This window comes from Lissotriton helveticus, chromosome 6 (genome assembly GCF_964261635.1).
Source record: "Lissotriton helveticus chromosome 6, aLisHel1.1, whole genome shotgun sequence".
NCBI classification, from domain to species: Eukaryota; Metazoa; Chordata; class Amphibia; order Caudata; family Salamandridae; genus Lissotriton; species Lissotriton helveticus.
In genome coordinates this window covers 1,816,890,503-1,816,909,611 of record NC_136067.1, presented here as the reverse complement: position 1 = coordinate 1,816,909,611, position 19,109 = coordinate 1,816,890,503, and positions in this window count along the sequence as shown.

Here is a 19,109-nt window from a genome sequence, read left to right as displayed (position 1 = left end):
CAAAGGGTAGCCAGTTTAGCGCCTTCAGGTGAGGGGTGATGTGGTCAAATTTCCTCGTTCCTGTGATAAGCCTTGCCGCTGCATTGAGGCAAGCTTTTAGGGGGGCTATGGAACTTTTTGGAAGGCCTGCTAGAGTTGTACATCCATATACAATTCTTGAGATAACCAGTGATTGCACAGCTAGTTTTAGGTCCTTCTCCGATAAAAATGGCTTCAATTTTCTTAAGTAGTTCAGATGAAAGCGTGCGTTTTTTGCCATTATTCTAATGTGGGTTTTCATATCGAGGTGTTCATCCAGAGTGATTCCGAGAGATTTCGCAGACTCAACTAGAGTCGGGGTGCAGTTTAGTGCTGTGATCATCTTCGACCATTCTTTCACTTCTGTTTGATTCTTTTGTGGTGCGATGAGTAAGAATTCGGTTTTATTTGCATTTAGCTTGAGGTGATTGTTAGTTAGCCATTTTAGAGTCATTTTGAGGGCCTCGTTCATAATGGTTGTGTCTTCCAGTGATGCAATCTTGATGTAAAGTTGCGTATCGTCCGTGTACATATGGTAAGATATTTTAGAATCTTGCAGGAGTTCTGTAAGTGGTTCGATGTAAAAGTTAAACAGTGAAGGAGATAGAGTCGATCCTTGGGGAACTCCAATTGTGTTTGGACAAGAGGGAGAAAGAGATTGGTTTACTAGGAATCTCTGAGTTCTGTTCTGTAGGAATGATTTGAACCAATCCAATACCGTGCCGGAAATTCCCATCCTGTCGTGAAGTCTGCTTAGAAGTTTTTCTTGGTTAACCGTGTCGAACGCTGAAGACAGGTCTAGGAGGATGAGTAGACAAGACTGGTTTTGATTTATAGCTTGAAGTGCATCATCGACTATGTGAAGGATTGCCGTTTCCGTGCTATGTCCAGTTCTGAATCCCGATTGGCAATCATCCAATAGGGAGAAGTTATCGATGTGTTGGCTTAACTGATTTTGTACACATCTCTCTATTAGTTTGGCAAGCAGAGGGATGTTGGTCACTGGGCGATAATTAGTTGCATCTGCCGGGTCTGCTGTGGGTTTTTTGATAATCGGGACTACTTGTCCTGTCTTGAGGCATTCTGGGAGGACCCCCTGGGAAAGTGAGGCATTTATAATTTCAGTCCATATTGGAATCATAATCTGGCTTATTTCTTTCAGGTATTTCGATGGTAGCGGGTCGTTAAAGTGATTGTTTGGTTTAGTGGCCGCTAGCGTCTTAGTAACCTCCGCTTGGTCTAGTAATTTGAAAGTGTCCCAGTGTGCCTTGTTTTTTGTGGCTTTTCTCTCTTCGTTCGGTGCAGAATGTGGTGATGGTATTTTGTAGATAGGGTTATCTGCAGCAATCCTAAGTTCTTTTTCCAGTTCGTTGGCTTTGTTATTAAAAAAGGTTGAGAATTCTTCGCAACTAGGTTGTGTTTTAGAGATTTCTTGGGCAGATTTTGCCGTCTTATTAGACTGTAGTTTTATAATTTCGAATAGTTTTCATGGTCTATTTTTGGCGTTTTCCAGTTCAGATCTAATATATTCCTTTTTAGAATTGAGGATCTTTTTATTATATTCCTTCCTGATCTTTCTGAGGGATTTCAGCTCAGGGGACGACGGGTGTTGTCTCCATTTTCTTTCTGCACGTCTCAATTTTCGCCTATCTTCATTCAATATTCCATTGAACCATGGGTTTTTGATCTTTTCTGTGGCTCTCTTTAATTTGAGTGGTAATGTGGATTCCACTATTTGCGTTATTGTGGTCGTGTAATGGTTCGTAAGACCAGTCACGTTCTGTGTGTTGTCAGGTAAGATTAGGTCTCTTTTATAGCTTTCCCTTAGAAGATCCATATTTGAGTATCTGGTATCTCGTATCCATCTTTTCATTTTGCTGGATTGGGTGGTTTTTAGCTTCTCCCGTGATGGTATTAGGAAGGTTATGGCGTGGTGATCTGACCAATCGCACGGTTCTATTGAGAGGTTTGTGATGGCATTAATCTTTGAGATAATCCAGTCTAATGTTGCTCCTTTCTCGTGTGTAGGTTGTAGACAAGCTTGTGATAATTCTAGCTCAGTTAGAAAGCCTTTAAATGCGTTGATCTGTTTGTCTTTGTTGTCGTTCCAGTGTAGATTAAAATCACCTAGAAATATATTATTAATGTCTTTGCTAGAGTTGGCCGTGATGATCTCCATTAGTTGGTTAATGAAGTCCATGTTATTTCCTGGTGGGTGATAAAAGGCATGTAAGTTGCAAATCTGTTTGTTCTCTGATCTTATATGGAGTCCTAGGTATTCGCATGTTTCGAGAGGGTCTGACTGAAACTGGCCAATTTCTAGGTTTGATCTGTGGATACAGGCAATACCACCTCCTGTCTTTTTTTGTCTGTCAAGACTCATTATGTTATAGTGCGGTGGCACCAACAGGTCTAAGACTGGGGACACTTGATGTGTGCTCTTTATATACTAGCATACCGCAAGATGAAGCAATTGAAGTAATCAGGAAAGCTCAGGATATTCGCCATTCTCCCCATTGGATACCAACTGAGTTCTTGGTTCAACTTCTACAAGTTGCCATGTCAAAAAACTACTTTATCTTTCAGCACACATTTTTCTTTCAATGTAGAGGAGTAGCTATGGAAGCTGGGTTCGCTCCTAGCCTGGCGAATTTGTTCATGAATAACTTTGAAGACAAATACATATCCTCCAATGCGAACCCACATCGAGACAGCATAACAAAATGGAACCAATATCGATGATATCGTGATGATTTGGACCGGAACTGAAAAAGATTAGCAGATTTTTCTCACATGATTGAACAACTGTTCAACAGACATTAAGTTTACGATGTCATACAACAGAGACTCACTACCTTTCTTGGACCTAACATTTGAGGTGGAAGATGACAGGATTGTGATGAATCTATATAAAAAAAAAAACTGATCGCAATACCCTCCTACGATACAACTCACACCATCCTAGAAACCTGAGGGATAACTTGCCATGTGGACAATTCTTGCGCTTACTCAGGAACTGCACAAGACGCAATGACTATTTCAATGAAACAGACCTGCTAATTGCTAAGCTGCGTGACAGAGGGTACCCCAAAGGCCTCCTCCACAGGGTGTGGAAAAGAACCTGGTTTAGACCACGTGAGACATTGTTGGAAATACAGGAAAAAACTATGGAAATTGACAGATTGATCTGTGTCACTACATTCAACACGAGGAGTCACAATATCAACAAAGAGGTTAAAAATACTGGAAACTTGTAGGACCCAAAATTGGAATACCAGATGCCCCTATGTGCTCTTTCAAACTGGCAAAAAATATCAAAGATCACGTGGTCTCTTCCTATCTTGAGACCCCTTGAACAGTGGACATCAGAACCCAGCTCGGATTACCACCCATAACTGCCCACCAAAGATGTGGGAGCTGCAAAGTATGTACATATACAAAAACTGGAAATTCATTCACACACAGAATGAAAACATATACTAAGTTTACAAACTGCAACAGTCAAAATGTAATCTACGCCATCAGATGCCCATGCCAGATGATCTACATTGGGCAGGCCACCCAGAAAATAAAAAACTGAATTTTACAACACCAAAGTAGACTGAGATGCAAGGTACAGGGTGCACCCCTAGTGGAACACTACAATAGCTGTGGTCACACGCATGACCAACTTGAGTGGTGGGTAGTAGAAAAAGTACAACTACACCAGAGAGGTGGTAACATGGCCTCCTCACTCAACTTCAAGGAATGCCGCTGGATCCGTACCCTCGAAGCTGTGAGCCATGGTCTGAAAGAACACGAGGAAACATACCTACAAATGAGCAGATTATAACTATAAGATACACTACATGCACCATCATGTACATTACCATAGGTTGCAACACCTGCTAGGTCACGCCTACATGTGTATAAGGCTTTGTAGCACTCATTGTGTGTTTTTTCTTGTTGTTTTCTTGTGTAAACAATTGCTACTATGCGTCCAGACATTGTAGCACTTTTAATACGTAATTTCAATGAAACCTTACAACTTATGGTCTTCCACTTATACATTCCTCTTAGAATGTTATCCTACATTGATCCTTTTTGTCGACTCCTCCTTTAGATACCCCTCTTTTAACCTATTGCAATAATTTCTAAAGCGTTTTTTGAGGTGAATGCACTTCGACATTATTGTACATTATTGAAAATGTCATGATCACCGCTGTGTAATTTCTGAAGGTCTTTGTAAAAATATCAGCGGATGTAATATTCACGGCAGATATTGCAGTTCTTTGTATCATAATGCTGTATCTGTCAAACAATGTCTCATGTACACGGCTGATTGGTTCCATATCAATGTTGTAAATAGTTTCAGCCTCGGAACGACTGGAATATGACTTCATGTATACCGAGTGGTTTCACGAGCCATCACCAGGTTTTATCAATCACCCACAACCGGTGTAATTACATGCTTAACCACACATAGGCCATGTTTCCTTGCGGGATAAATAGGGACGGTTTGCGCAGCTCCTTTGCCATTAAACGCTACGCTGAGACGAAGTCAGACGTCTGCTATTACTGCTCTCAAGTAAGTCTCCACGCCCCCCTAGTCAGATTTTTGACTCCATGGAATAATTTATGTCATATGCGGACCGTTAGACCACGAGTACTTCTAGGTCACGTCTCCTTCCTTTTTAATTCACACACCGCACACTAAAGTCCTCGTACTTGAATCGCATGCTTCTGCTGAAGTCACACGGTATTATGAGCACTTACGCTTGTGAATTTTAGGCCGCATGTCTTTTATTCGCTTTGTCCGGGCCGTTGTTGTTCATGAATACCTGGAACAATTATCCTACTGTATATATGCCGGATGCAGAGCCACATCTCTATATAATTAGTATGCACACGCGCACGTCCACACTTTTTAACTTCTATTTACCTGCACTCCAATAATTACAGTCTTTTAGATTACACGGTAATTAATACCACACCATGTATTGATTACTCAGGCTAATGCATGAGATACCTAACCCCCCAGATTTCTGGTTGATCACCAACAAATAGGCCACTTAGGAGCTACATGCACTCATCTGGGGTTTTCCTTTAACTCCACAGGTGATCGCTACGGTGGCACACATCCTCAATTTCTCCACTGGCTGGTGAAGAAATTCTGCATCAATTGCTGAAGGTATGTGCATCACTCGATACCTCCCTCACTTGTCTCATCCCAAACTGTTCAGGTACTGATGCTCACTTACATATACCTACAGATTTCTCTGAGATAGGATACTCCTGGAAGGATGGCGGCTGACACTGTGTCCTCAACGGCTACTGAAGATACCTTTAGCTTTTCAAGTTCTCAGGTGAGCAGGCCATTCGGCAGTGCCTCTCCTCTTGTTACATCCCCCAGACACACACTGACTTCTAAAACACCTTCCTTACTATTGCAGGCTGTCCTTCTTTTCTTTTGTCCTGATGAAGACACGCTACAGATGCATTTAAGTCTGCACTAAACATCTAGGGTCGAAACGTCGACGTTGTGTTCGTCAATCCGTCCATCAAAGTCACACCACAAGAAAATAAAAAAAGTTTTGTCTGTTGTGACTATTTAATCCTAAAATGGACTGATGATAATCAAAGTTTCGTACTAGTATATGTGAATATATCATCCCCCCATTTGTATATAGTACGATTATAACTTGTCACCACCAGTCACTAAAACATTTCACCCTGTATGTGAGTCTATGTCATTTCTGTCTCTGACAGCCGCTATTTGTATTTGATTGATACATTTCTTTATTAAGAAAAACCTTTCAAATTGAGAGTTTGGTTGTGTGTCCTTACATATCATACATTGAATGCTGACTGTGTGAATCACTTAAAGAAAAATTATATTTACAATATAGCAAAGAAATTGCTTTATATCCAACAGAACCACTGTTTTTGTTTAACTTTAGAACCCAGGTTCAGAGGGTTACTGGGATACCCCATTATAACTAATGGCTACCTAGGAGCTGTAGCATGAAATAAGATCCTGCTGGAGCTTCGAGCCACAAGGGAAAGTACACATTTTTTTTAAAAAGAAGGAAACCTGGCTTTTTGTGCAGGATTAGTGATTGTTTTAGATCTTCAGACTTTTTGCCACGTGCCAGGACACTTTTAGGAGTAGCTGTTGCGCGAAACAAAATGTTTTATCATTTATCTTTCGTAGCTGTGTCATGTCGAAAGTTACAGATTAAAGTTTAGTATCTGTACTTTCACATTCAGGCTAGGATTCAGCTACAGCCATCCTAGTGAAAATAACTTTTGGGGCCTAGTCACCAGATGAGTAAAGAAATTTTAATTTCGCACAGGCTCCAATTTCAAATATCAGCACCCTACCTGGTGAGTGACTATGATTTCTTAGAGATAGCTTGCTCATATTTAAAGGTAGGGTTATTTTGACAAGCCTGAATACAGATTTTTAAGCTACACGTGATTGGTCTAGGCATGTTTTAAAGGACCTTGGTGGCATCATATGTGCTGCAGTCCTCCTGTGGCATGTACCTTGCAGTCCTGGGTACATTTTCTGCACATTGAACAAGGGGCTTACAGCAAGTTAAAAATGTCAATCAGGGCTAAACCAATTGGACCATGTTAAGGGGGGAGCACGGGCACCATAATGGATTTAGATGGGGTAAAGTGCACAAGGGGGGGAGCACATGCACCTCACTGGATTTAGATGGGGTAAAGTGCAGAGTTTAAAACCAGAAAAAGGGCTCCAGGAAAAGGGAACAAACCAGGGGTGACCATGCAGAAAAGGCACATTTGCTACAAACAGTTTCTAAGACAGTAGGTGGAGAATTATGTATTGTTGCTTATTTTACCTCTTTTGCTGATTCCTGAATGTTTTGTATTTTGCTATGTCTTCTGAAAGCAAGTGTTATTTGCTTCAAGTGGCACTACTCTCAAGTTAATTGGCTGACTAGTGACTATACCTCTGCTTGACTCCTTTAGTAGACAGTGGAGGTCAAGCACAAAGCTCCATTGTTAGGCCATCAGATTTAAGGAGTCGTTTCACCAGTGATACTTTTCCTGCTATCGTTTCCAACACTGATAAACATGCTGCTGCCAGAAACCAATGTGGCTAGAGTTTACTTTTCTCTTTATGTCATTAGGGCACCATATTACATTCAGGGGCTTTACTTTTAGTTTTTGTCAGGCACATCAATCCAATCAGTTCAATTGAAGAAGGCTATGGAGCTGCTTGTATGTGCCCCAATACATTTTGTTCCCTGCAAAAACACCTATCTGCAATGGGAACGCAAGATAAGTGGTGCAATGTTTATCACACCCGGTATTTACCAGCTGTGATAATGATCACACCTTCGATTAAACTACAGCAGTTCAAACCTGCCAGAATGTAACAAAGGGAAAGGCTTGGGGCCTCATTTATGAAAAGCGACGCATCGCTGCGTGAAAACAGCGATGCGTCACTTTTCATTGCGCCCACCTTGCGACACCAATGATGCGTCTTATTTACAGTATGACGCATCATGTTGCAAGGAGTTACAGATATGTCAGTATTTCTGACATATCTGTAGGCACACAAATGATGCATTGCTGGAGTGTGTCACAAAAGTGACACAACTCCAGCAATGGGTCATTACACATGGGCAAGTCCCATGTGAAATGTGCTTGCGTCAGTCTTACGCCTGCCATGTGGCAGGTGTAAGATATTGATGCATTTGCATCCTAGAAGTGACGCACTGCATCACTTCTACGAGCTTGACTTGCTTCAGAATGCCCAGCCTGCATACACTACACCTGGCGCAGGTATAATGTGGTGCAGGGATTTACAGAGTGACGCATCTACCTAGATGCATCACTTTGTAAATATGATGCAACATGGCGCATTTTTTAACCTGCTAGTGCGTCACGCACCGGCGGGGCAAAAGTGATGCAAGGGCTCATAAATAAGCTTCTCGGTATTTACTTGGACTTAGATTTGGTGCTCTAAGCACTGAAATTTGCATGTTATTCCTCAAAAACTAAATATATGCAATAATTATCACATCCAGTGATGTCCGTACACCTCAGTGTCAAATTTTTATCAGTTAAGACAATTATTGCATCTGACAGGGCATATCACACTCAGGCCCCAAGACTACAACTTCTAGCATACGTTAGGTTATCAAATGAATGTCCAGGATTGGATACATGGTGTCAACTTAACAGTAGCTTGTCTATGTCTATACTAGTCTTATCGCCGGTAGATGAAGAAGCAATTTATTTGTATAGCAGTAGGAGTGACGTTACTGATGACAACACAGGATGAGTGTTTACATCTTTGTTGTTTTGAGTTCAGACAACAGAAGCTTTGGCAATAACGATAATGACGAGTGCTGGCAAGCAGGTGACATCCAATCAAGTTGCAGAGGCGGCAGTGTGAGGAAAACGTATAGTGGAAAATGCAAAACAGGAGCAGAAGCAACTTTAGTAATTTAGAATGGTTACTTTATTTATGTTGAGTACTTCCAGATGGCCTTGAACCTACAAACAGTGATAAAATACATTCAGATGAGGGACAAGAAATTCATTGAAAGAGACACAAAGCTCTATGACTACCGATACACAGTTAAATCTCCTCATTAAGTAGAAAATGACAAATGCATATAGATGAATCTGTTCTTTCAACAAACACTGCAGTTGTTTGCCAGGATATTGAAAATAAAAATACCCTTTTACATTCTGACAGAAATATTATGGCCTAAGTATCATTTGCAAAAATATTGTTGGATTAGGTTTAGATTTTTTGATCATAACCTCCAATGGGACAATATTACCATAATCAATATTTAGTCTCCAATATGTATGTCAGGCCATACCAAACGTCAAGGCTCCAGTCTGCCTGGTTAGGAGGAGGGATGTCTGCTACCCATCTATGAAGTGCCTACAGTGTTCCCAACTTGAATCCATTAATATTACAATTGAGTCATTCTAAGCACTTGAAAAAACATGCACAGAGACCTATCCGGTCTTATCCAAAATATGGTTCTTTATTTTCTTTCCTACTTCACAACGTCTAGCCAACACATGCTTCGTCCAGCATTTTTACCTGGACTTCCTCAGAGCCTTCCTCAGAGGCTCATATTAAAAGTAAGCCTTTTTGAAGGTACACATGCTCGAAGTAATAATGAATATTCTAATATTTGCTGTAACTGGGTCTTGCTAATGTGTCAAACCAAATCTCTAGCTGTAATTTTCAGTTATGAAAAGAAAATAAGTGATCAACTATATTCTTTCATGTATTCCTATTTGTCAAAACCGAGATGAGTGAGCCTAAATTTTAGACAGCTTTCAAAGACATGAAGCCACCGGTTACCATATCGCGACGTGAGGACCTTCCTGAAGTGTCGCACCAAGAGAAATCAGTCAGCTCATGGCACACAGTCCTCCAAGAATGGGTTTCTTGAAACGTTCACATATCTTGGTCATTGTAGCTCTCATTGTGTCAAAGGCCAAAATATCTGATCAGTAGGCTTCATAATAGGTACAGGCCACAAACCAAGTTACCAAAACAGTACCTCCCCTCTACTTTTCAAATGAGACTGGTCCAGATCCCAACAATGTTTATGCATGTCTTACATCCTCATGCTTATTAGACAATGGGACCAAATATCAGGGAATGCCTCACCCTCTGAGTAATTTCCTTGCATGTCGGGAGCCATTTGCAGAATATTATTTTCTTGGTCTTGGATCCCATTGAATCCTTGATTAAGATTCCATGAAATCAGGGAAACTCCGTCAGTCAGTTCAATAGACTACGGGCATAATTGGGTAGACCCCAATCCATTCAAAATGGTTCAGTCAACCATCTAGTGTGTTGAAGCTTTTGGAATGATTGGAGTGAGCATGAGGCAGTAGGTGGGCATTCGGAAGTCTTATTAAGGCCAGAAGGTACAATGTGCTTGATTGTGGGATGTGCTAGGCTGCAGGAGAGGAGAGCTGAGCAGGAACAATGGGAGTGTTCATTCAGGGCTTTCTCATAACATTGCAAAAAGCATCTACATACACTTTATTAAGCAATTATTTGTAATATTACCTTCTGCCAGGCCTAAACCTTTCTTTTGAATAGCTTTACGTCACTCCCAAAGGCAAGAGCTAAATGCCCATGGAGGAAGTTGCACCACATTTCAAAAGTAGGCCATGTATATTTATTGTTTTATATGTTCTGGAAATAAAAACACTCAAAGTTGTTTTTCACAGTAGCAAGGCAGCAAAACACTGGGTTATATTATAGTAACTTATAACATCAAATTTCAGTTTTGGAGCAGCTACAAAAATAATTCAAAGATACATTTTAAAATCAATTTAAAATCCAACTTAATGGTAAAGTCAGATTTTATATTTCTTTTTTTAGAAATTACACTTTTCGAAATTTGTCATTTCTCTGCGTGAGCCAAAAGCTTAAGAATTCCTGCCAGTGTGCAATGTCACCTGACTGTTGAATGACTCCACTGTGGTGAGGTGTTTTTCCTCATTGAGCAGGAGGGCCTCGGGCTATGCCCAACCTCTTCCTGAGCTTTACAGGGGCCTTCCCTGTCACAGGAAGATGTGGCTGATACCGGGGACTACCCTCTCTGTTCTTCTGTTAGCCAGCTTGATTCCAACCCCAGTGGGAGGGGGGGCTGCCCCAGAACTGGTTTAGAGTAACAAAAAGGAAGGGTTTGCCCATTTCTATAGCCACGCCTTGGGGTGGACACAGGGAACACTGACCAGGGAAGGAAGGCTTTTGTCAGGTTGGTTTTAGGGAAATAGGGATACTGTGGGATAGCTCACAATAACACACACAGGACGTGCAGCAAAAGTGGGTAGTGTCACCTGCAGAAACATATTCCCCATTGGTTAGGGAATGGAAAGGAGTTTCCCCCACCTATAGTCTGGCACTGGTCATAAATGTGCCACCCTCAGTACCCTCTTGAGGGCACTCCTATATCTGTGAAGATCAGACGAAGGACTTTCCTGCTGGCTGAATCCTGAAGGATGACAGGACGTGCTTGCCTTGAACCAAGGACCCCAGTAGTGACTTCAAGGATCAATTGGCTGACCTCCTGTTTGAGCTACAGACATACAATAAGCTTCCAACGGTCTTTCCCTGTAACTGCCCAGCTTCTGAGCATCAACTGGACCTGTTATGGACCCTGCTGTTGGCCCTTGTTAGAGTGAGTCCTAGCTCCAAAGATGTGTCATGAGGTCCTGGATCCTTGGCTGGAGTTAGTGCACTGTCCGTAAACTGCAAGAGGTGAGATTCAGAACCTTTTTGTAAACCTTCCACTTGGGACCGGTGCCAAAACCATAGTCAGTGATGTTAAATCACCGATTGGCCTCAACTTGCTGGTTGGCGCTGCTGAAGGAGATCTGACTTTGAGAAAAATGTTGAAGTACGAATGTAGGAAGGCTTAATCTGGATTGCCACCGAGCATCAACCCATCAAAGAAGAGGCCTTCCTGGGCACAAACTTCAGCTGCTTGGAGCTTTCCCGCTACTGTGATAATTATACCAGGACCCCCTCTTCAACTCCCTGACATCATCAATTCATGCTTCGGATCCTTCTTGAAGCTTGCCCCACTGATGACCTGTTAACGACCACTTTTTCTTCAAACAAGTTTCTAAATCAAAAGTTAAATTTCCTACCAGGATGAACCTGGTCCCTGAATACGACTCCTCTAAATTGCGGTCGACCTTAACGTTTGACTTTGACCTGGTCCAACATGGAACAGCATAATTTTAGGTTTCATCTTCTTTATATCATTATATGCATTTATGTGTTCATAAATTCAATGTGTGCCTAACGTTCATGAGTTTGCGTTCTATTCTATTCTAATATGAATTGTATTAGGTCACAATCTATTTAGAAACTCCTGTACCCAGTGTGCTAGGAAGATGTAACTCTCATGGATAAGCAGATGTGTACCTAATTGTGTGATAGTGAGAATTTGGGGAGTTTATAAATTCATGGGAAATACTGCTATGGGATTGGTCTTGGATTGTGGGAGTATGTTCTAGTACCTTTGATTAAGTTCTTAATTAGGGGTCCTAGTTAGTTTCAGGCAAAAATTTCCCTCATTTAGATGAGAGCAGACCTCTGTTGGGTTTTCTACTGTGCGGAAAGATTTATGCTAGACTCCCTTTAATTTCCTTTTGAACTTCTACTGATGTTCGTAAAAAGCTGACACCTTCTTCCCTTTGTCTTTAGAAATCCTGACATCTTATTTACTTTACTTAGACATATTGGGTTTCTTTATGTAACACATTATTTAGTTATTTTGTATTCATTGCATATTGTTTGTTATTATACTGTACTTCATAATACTTGAATTCAGAATACTTGAGCATCTCACTATTATGGCTGTAATGATATACTTTCTTAACCACTTCCAAATGTATTGATTGATGATTGAGTAATGATCTGCAAAAAATAAAACTGTATGGTTGAAACACCATCCTCTCTATCGTCACTGTGAAGCCTTTGGTTTCACTATATTTGAAATGTCTTCTATATGGCCAGTGGAGAATACGGTTTGATGATTTTACCAAGAGATTGAAGCTCAAATATCCCCACTCCATCAAGCGTGATCAGATAACCGCAGTTGTAGCTTGGTGCTTTTTGGTGTTATTTTTATTTCAAAATCTAAACATTTATATCTTTGGTTCTACTTATTGGATGCTTGTAATTTTTGTATGATGTTATTTATGAAAATGTACACAGTTTTTTCTAAATTGGTTTGGGATTTTTTTTTGTGTGTTTTCACTTTATTACTGTTTGAAGTGCTGCATAAATACTCTAAGTTAAACCTGCCTGCTTTGTGCCAAGCTACTAAAGGGTTAGGCACAGGTTAATGTATTGATCTTTGTGGCAGCGGCACAGCGTGGGTTGCCAGTGCCTGGGGCAAGGCAAGTAAAGTTATGCTCATCAGACTTATGTTAGACAGGTCATGCCTTTTTGCTCAACCCCCACCCCATGCAAATTTAGAAGTAGGCTCCTCTATTGTGTGCCACCATATCAACACTAAAGGAAACAGTGTTTATTATGGATCAAATAGCAAGGCCTATACAATATATTGCGACATTGTCACAGTCAACGTAGCTAGCAAATGTTACAGAAGAGGAAACATCTACTATAATAAAAAGGCGGGTTGCACTACATTGAAAACAACAAAACGGAAAATTAATACGAGACAAATTAGCCATGTCTAGTAGCCTACCAAAGACTGAGATTTTAAATAAGGTTGCTACCAGCTGGGACATGCCAGCAGTGTAGAGCAACTAATGACTGAAGTGCTTCACTGGCACTCTCACCTCCCACTCCGCCACACGCCTCCCAATTGGCCAGTTCATCTGAGAGTATATCTGCTATTAAGAACACGTCTTTGTTACCAAGAAATGCCTTTTGCCATACCTGCCTTTCTATATGCCATCCATCCATTGTCCCACCTGAGATACCCTGTTGATTGTGTTCGGATGGCGTGGGGGGTGGTTGCTGGGGCATCATGCTCCCTGGGTCTCCCCTACCAGCAGGTCAGCAGCTAGCAGGATTCAATGGCTGGTCTGTCACTGAGACAAGCTGCATTGTCTTCTGCCGGCGTCACAACATAAGCTGCTTTGAGGCAAGGAAGAGCCGTCTGGTTGAGCTAGCAATGCAGGGGCGTGGCCATTATCAGCACAAACAATGTGTGGTCCGAATACAGGACTTACATGCCTGTGTGACCCTGTTCTTCTGTCAGTGGGCGGTCGTCATCGCTCTACACAGAGTGACTTTCGCCCACCTCTGTCAGTGAGTCCCAGTCGAGTAAGCTGGCCTTAGGCTGACTGAATTTAAACTCCGCCTATATCAGTTTTTGAGGCACAGTCCTCTGCCCAGAGCCACTTGCTCAGCCCTCGCGTGACGGTCGCAAGTTTCTACTGTTTACCACCCCCCAACCTTATTGTCCACTCTACCTCTGTGACAAGTTAGGCCAGCAAGTTTGTGGTGAGCGTGACTGTCATGCTTTCCCTTTTGTACAGTTATTGCTCCGTTGCAGTAAGTTGTCGATTCCACCAGCAATCCACACTTCTGGAACTTACATTTTGCACCCGGTGCAACTGCCCTTGTGGCCCTGCCCATGCTACATCACTGCTTTGTGGTTGACCCTGCCAAGAATTGTGAATATTTTATTAGATGGGTTCTGACCCCCTCAACAAATTCTCTAATTCCTTAGAGTATTGCACTGGAAAGGTGCCATTTTTTCAGCGCAAATAGCTCTTTATGGTACTTTGCGCCACTTCTCGTTAAAGGGCTGCTACCAGGATGCTACTTTGTCCGATATGTGTATGCATCTATAGTGCTTGATATAAACCTGATGAACAAGACAGGCAGACCTTGCTTAGCTGGTGCTAAGGAGTACAAATGCTTTTATTTCTTTAAACTTTCTGCACATTGCATATGTGCTCGACTGCACAGCACATATACAATGTATAAAATGGTTCCAAAATCGTCTTGGGAGTTGATTTGAAATCCTATGCTAAACAGTACACACAAACCGCTGCACCATGGTGCAAAGGTCGTGCGTGGTGCTAGGTAGCCCTTATCGCGTGCTAGCGCAGCAAATGACTGCAGCAGCAGGCCATTTTTAATAAACATGACTGTGCTGCTTTATCCCCCATGCACAAGGCAACCGCAGTTACTGCACTGAGTTGCACGAAACAAACATAAATATATTCACTAGATGCCATTTTTAAATGCAAGGAGGAATCATCAAAATATTGACCTGGTGGTACTGTGATAGCTGTCATGGAGGACTACCAGTTGCTTCACATAGGGGGTAACTGACATGGGCATCAGGCGTTAGCCCTAGGGCTCTACACAGCTCACTTGGTATGGGTAAATTCTGAATATTTGAGGATGAGAGCTGTGATGTGCAAGCAGATCTCTTTACAAGCCTCTCACTCATGCGTTTTTTCAGGCTGCCAATGATGTTCTTTTGGTTGAAATGTCTAATCTACAAACTGATTTGTTGCTCCAGTATGAAATCAACAGCTAATCGGAGATTGCCTTCAAATATTAAAGCAGTCAGGGAAGAGATCTATTTTTCTTCTGTTTTTACTAACAATGGATTTACAGGATTAATTTGTAGAAAATGATACAGAACATGAATTCCTTTTTCAGTATTTCAGTGTTTGGAATGAATTAATTTGCTTTACGTCATTTTGACATATTTTTCTTATATAACTTACCATTTATATTTACACAACATATTATGCATTTAGTTGAAGTGTTGAATCCAGAGGATTGCCCTCAGCCCTTTATTCCTTGTCCCTTGAAGTTGCATTTATTTGGAGGGCCCGAGTGCAATGAAAATAAGTCTTGAACTCGAATCCACATAGAAAACGGATTGAATTGCTTTTTGCTGAAATTGTTTTTGAAAGGATCAGCAATAACCAGACCCTAGCATTAGTCAACAAACCTACTAACTCAACTAAGATAGGACTATTACTAGTTCAAGATGAACCCACAATCTTCATACTTCAGAATAAATTAGATATGTATGATAGAAATGCCTCAAAGTTTTTTTGCAGCTAAATAACACGGATTACAATCTCGACAATTCCTCCAAGAAAAATATAGCAACATGCTAGTATATGAGACTTCATGCACCGTAGCCTTTCTGTTGCATTTCCTAAGTGCAAACAAGTAATTGATAAACCCCACCCCTCTCCCAACCTACTATCATCTCTTTCAAAGCAACATATTCTAAGTGGAAAGACCTTTACCTAAAAAGCATGAACAAACAGGAAATGAAGGATTTGGGATGTGCGATTGAGGTACGAACAGTGAACCGCTAAAAGGTTTCCTTTCCATATTAGCGATGTTTAACTTCCAGTGAAACGTGCAACGGATACTACTTGCCTGCTGAAAATGTGAGAATCCTATATGAAAACATCACACGGGCTGAGGGGATGTCGGGAAATCAAAGCTTCTGCCTGCATGACCCGTGGGATCACAGTGAACTCTGGACTAAATCATTTCCAGCTGCGGCAGTCTTTACATCCATAAGAGCCAGGTTTTTGAAACATATGAAGTGTTTTTGGGTTTGGGTACGGAACCTCCTCTTGGGATAGCTTGTAGGGCTGCGACCTAATTCGAGATTTGATTAGGATTCAAACACAAGCTCAAATTTTCTGGGTCAGGTCCTAGAATAACTACATTTCACATAGTATATTGTTTCCAGGGAAAGGGACGACTTGAACCCTTGTAGGTTTTCACTCTGAGGTCAGGCGTGAATATTATATTTTGACTCAGCGGCTGGCTCAATGTGAAACTGAGCACCTATTCATAGGTTTGATGTTAGCCAAGATCTTTTGATTTTATTAAAATTATATGTACAATATACTTTCCTAAAGGGGCTTTCAGCTGCCTCTCTTCATCCATTGGTCTACTGTTGTGTCATTCACATTTTGCTTCCACCCACAACAGCATACAGCATGGGGCAATTGGTCAGCCTAACTTCAATTTGAGTGACTGCATTTTGCGTTTTCACAATGAGCACACCCATAAACAATGAGTGCCAGTGAAATCGTTTTTTACTTCATAATTTAATGATGCATTTGTAATTAGAGCCTGAAGGAAAGCAAAACCTTTCTACCATATGAGAGCATAGGCCACATCCCACACGTTATTAGTTCCTGCTCCTGCCAATGCTGTTGTAAATCCATTTTGAAGAGGCCTTTGTTTAGTTCACTCGTAGGGGCATATTATCAAGAACGGCGTTAAAAATTATTGCCGGTTTAGCGGCAGAAAACTGCTGCAAAAGCGGCAATAATGGGCTTGATAATATGCCCTTGAGAATTCCAATAGAAGTCCACGTTCTGGTGTGAACATGGGCTTCTATTGGAATTCTCCAGGGCATAATATCAAGCCCATTATCGCCGCTTTAGCGGCAGTTTTCTGCCGCTAAACCGGCGATAATTTTATCGCCATTCTTGATAATATGCCCCCTTGGTAATTCCCAGCATAGCAGATTGCATCAATTTAAAACTGTTCTGTCTTAAGTTATTCCATTTTTACTATGCATGCAGTAGTCAGAACGAAATCTTCAATATTACACATGTGAACACAGGCGGATCATTTTTCAGAACACATTTATTCTGGACTGACTTTCAACAATGGTTATCTAATAAACTTGGCCCAGGAAGAAATGAGCCTTTATCGTGCTTAATTTGCAGCACAGTGTTTTTTAATCCATTTCTTTCTTCCTTCTTTCTTTGTTTCTTTCATTCTCTCCTTCTTCCTTCTTTCTTTGTTTCTCCATGTATTTCCTTCAGTCTTATTTTCTTTTGTTGCATTATTTTTTTTCTTTCTTTTTCTTTCTTTTTTCTTTCTTTCTTTCATTCTTTCTTCTTGCTTTCTTTTTCTCTTTTTCTTTGTTTCTTTGTTTCCCTTTTTTTTATTTAGCCATAAATTTACTTCAAAATAACAACATATCAACATAAGATAAAGAAAAAAAGGGAAACATCTCATGTCAAATATTTAGACATACATAATCGAAGAGGGGACCAATATATATAAGATGAGAAAACAATATCATCAGTCAAAACTTAATAAGAATAATGCAAACATACCAGGGAGAGAATAACATAAAATACAATAATCCCAATGAAGACTGGACCACACCTGTTTAAATTTAAACCAAGCTCGTGGACCTCTAGCTTTGGCTACTGCTAATTCCATTTCATATAATTGTCGAAGTAAAACCCAAAATTCATTGATACTTGGACTCGTATTTTGAATCCACATTCGCGAAATACATAGACGAGCACAAGCAATAAAAATAGAAATGAAAGGTTTCCTATAGCAGCCCATATCTCGTATAACCCCTAAAATTATCTCCTTCTCGGCAATCTGAACATCATGCCCAATCATCATTATCAGTGCAGAAGTTACCTCTGCCCAGAATAAATTCAGCCTTGGACATGTCACGAACATATGCTTTAAATCTGCAGCGTACAATTGACGTTTTGGACATTTTGATTTGCCCAAAAATTAGGGAGTGGCCCATTTAGATATACCTTCAGGAGTATAGTATAATATAAATACTATCCGATGCTGTTGGAGTTTTAAAGTAACTGATGTAATAGCTGTGTCTATACACTCCAGCGAATCCTGTAGTTTCCCCAGAGTTAACTCAATTTGAAAAATCCGACTAAGTTTCTCAGAAACCAGTAGTCCATCATCGCTAGCAGCTGCTTACAACTTCTGATAAACGTTACCAATAGTTCCTCGATCAACAGTCGTTAATACTGTTGATAATACTTCTGGGGTGTTTGTCAGCTCTAAAAGCCTCTGACCCTGTACAAAATAGTCCCTTACTTACAAATACTTAAAGAATTTACTTTGTTGTAATCGAAACTCCTCTTTCAAGGCTTCAAAATATCGGAACCCCTGTCCATCAAAAAGTTGACCCAATTGCAAGACACCATTGCGCTGACAGCTTTTAACAAAATAATCATGAAATATGTTGGGCAAAGTGGGATTGACCGATAATTTCATAAATGAATGCAACGCTGGAACAGAGTATTCCTTACGGATATCCTGCCATATCCTGGTGATGTCCCTGATTATCTTAAACCTGACCCTTTTGTAATAATTTGGGTCTGCCATTCTATAGAGAAGGAATCCAGTATTAGGTCCACAAGCCAATTCATATGAGAGCCAAACGAAGTTAGTATCAGGCCCATCAAGTAAACTTCGAATTCGGCCGGCAAATACAGCCCAAAAATAAAGTTTAAAATCTGAAAGCTTAAACCTCCCTTGTTTGTACTGTAATTTAATGTACCTAGGAACTCTTCTTGCACATCTGTAGCCCCAAATAAAGCTACCTATTACGCTATCTAACTGCTCAAAAAATGAACATGGGACCCTTAATGGAAATGTCCGGAAAAAAAAACTGTCAGTAGGATGTTCATTTTAACTATATTACACTTCCCGTATATACTGACTGGGAGCCGATGCCAACTATGTAATTTTGCCGTAATAGTTTTGAGCAGTGGTTCATAATTCAAAGAGACCACTTCTTCCACTCAACTACTTA